This window comes from Prorops nasuta, unplaced genomic scaffold (genome assembly GCF_024137725.1).
Source record: "Prorops nasuta isolate Cenicafe-Biocafe unplaced genomic scaffold, Cenicafe_Pnas_1.2 PNAS00013, whole genome shotgun sequence".
Taxonomy (NCBI): domain Eukaryota; kingdom Metazoa; phylum Arthropoda; class Insecta; order Hymenoptera; family Bethylidae; genus Prorops; species Prorops nasuta.
The window spans coordinates 4498751-4501072 of NW_027116810.1; the positions used below are offsets into that span (position 1 = coordinate 4498751).

Sequence of the window (2322 nt, forward strand, 5' to 3'; positions counted from 1 at the left end):
CTTAAAAGTGAGATACTGGATATTATGATACTACGTTATATTTGAGTACATACAAATTATTAATTGATTGTGATTATAAGTACTATCTTAAGTACAAACTATTAAACATATGTATCCTAGTGTTAAATGTTTGTGTTGATTGCATTTTATATCCTTAATGATATTTTGTACCATTTTTAGGGAATAGTGTATAAAATAATTGAAATTATTATTTTTGTTTAAATCAAAATATGTATTCTCATGGTATGAAAGAGTCATATCGTATAAGTAAAACCATTATAATTCGTTAAGTTTAAAAGTGTAATGAATAGAATATTTTTTAGAATTATATAACATTCATAAGTATAATAAATACACAAGATGATATATATATATATTATATTTGTATTAGTTATTGATATGTAAAAACAAGCGTATGGTAAGAATAAATGTAATTGAAACTATTTTTAATTGTTAATTTCAAATATTTAATGTGTAATACATTTACGACCTATGATTTAAAACTATCAAAACCTTTAATAATTTTCGAGTATAAGAACACTATAATTTTCTATTTTACTTATTTATTTTACACCTTTTACTTTTGCTTACACATATATCACAGAATTAATTCTTATTAATTTATTTACATAGCTCTTAAAGAATGCATGATTCTATCGCGTTTTTCAGTTGCATCATTAGAAGCAGCTTCAATATTGGTTTCTAAATAGCCCTCTTCTGTCATATCATTATCTATGAAACCATCCAAATCAACGACATCCATGTTATCTATTATTATGTTGTGTAGAACACATGCAGCGGCTATTATTTTTTTAGCTAAATTTAAATCATTGCAGTCTAAATATTTTAATCTCCTAAATTTCCCTTTTAACAAACCAAATGTTCTTTCAATGACTGAGCGAATACATGATAATTTTGTATTATAATTTCCTTGTAAATTCGATAAATGGCCTGTATCTTTGTAAGGCACTAATAAATTTACCAACAATGGGTAAGCTGAATCCCCAATAATATGTTCATTCTCTTCTAGTAATGGATTTTCTGTATCAACTAAATGTTTATATATTTGACTGTTTCTCAGCATTCGTGCATCGTGCATCCACCCAGGCATTCCAATATAACAGTCAATAAATGTTCTCTCACTATCGCATATTCCTATGAATATACTCACAATCAATTAAGAAACATTTATTTTATTTAATTCTTAGAATAATTGGATTTAAAATATTTTACCTTGCAATAATAAGGAATGAAACCCTTTCCTGTTGTAATAATCATGAGGATTTCCATATGGTTGTTTAATTTGGATGTGGCAGCCATCTATGGCTCCAATAACTCCATCAAAACCTTTTGATCTTAATCGAAATACCTATATATAAATATGATAAATAAAATATCTTACTCCTATTTCAACATATTTAAATTATTTACACGTTCATCTTACCTCTTTATTAGCATTATTATTATTAGGCCATTTAATATATGTAAGCATTAAAGAAACTATCGCATCAATTATTTCTTTAAATATTATATGTCCAGAGCTAGTTGGGATGTTGAATCTGTCACCAGCAGCTAAAAATGTGACTGGTCTGCTTAAAATCCATACAGTGAATAAAACTTTTTTTTTAATAACGCGTAATTATTTGCTGCCCGTTTACTTATTTTGTGTCCAATTGCGTTAATAAAAACCTAAATATTAATAAATATATATATATAATTAAATAATACATTATTTTTTGCAGAAGTTAATAATAAAATTATATATGTGCATTCTTATTATACATTTTTCTCACCTCAAATGTACTTCTATCCATTCTGAACATTTGCTGAAATTGGTTATTGGAAAAATTTGGAATTGTTTTTTCAAAATAATTTTTATTACGTAATTTGTAAGGTGCTCGATTACGATAATAATAATTATGGTCACATATAGGACTTAATAATTCTTTGCATATATTTGTTAACACTGTTAAATTAAAATTATCCTCATCCAACATTATTAATGTAATTAGTTCCATTTCTGTTATATTATAGCCTAGTGTTGCAAAGAAATACACTATTCAAATTGATATGTACACTAATGTACAGCTTCTGTTTCAATTTACAGATTATACAGCACCGGTAGAAAGCACATTCAGAAGAAAGATTCGGAATGTATCAAATGGCTACTGGAGCGCTACCTCTACTGAATGCACCCAATAAAAGAATATATGGAGAAAAAACCTGAAATTGTACCCGATGGTACAAGTAGCAGCAGGTATGGCTTAAAAGTAAACAGATTAGGTATGTAATTAATATTATTTAATAAATAAATAAGTCAAG

General features: G+C 26.5%; 1 pseudogene; it reads right to left on the minus strand.

Annotated features, from left to right (window-relative positions):
* Positions 1–625: 625 nt before the first annotated feature.
* LOC136778104 (uncharacterized) lies at positions 626–1823 on the minus strand (annotated as a pseudogene).
* Between the last annotated feature and the right edge of the window lie 499 nt (positions 1824–2322).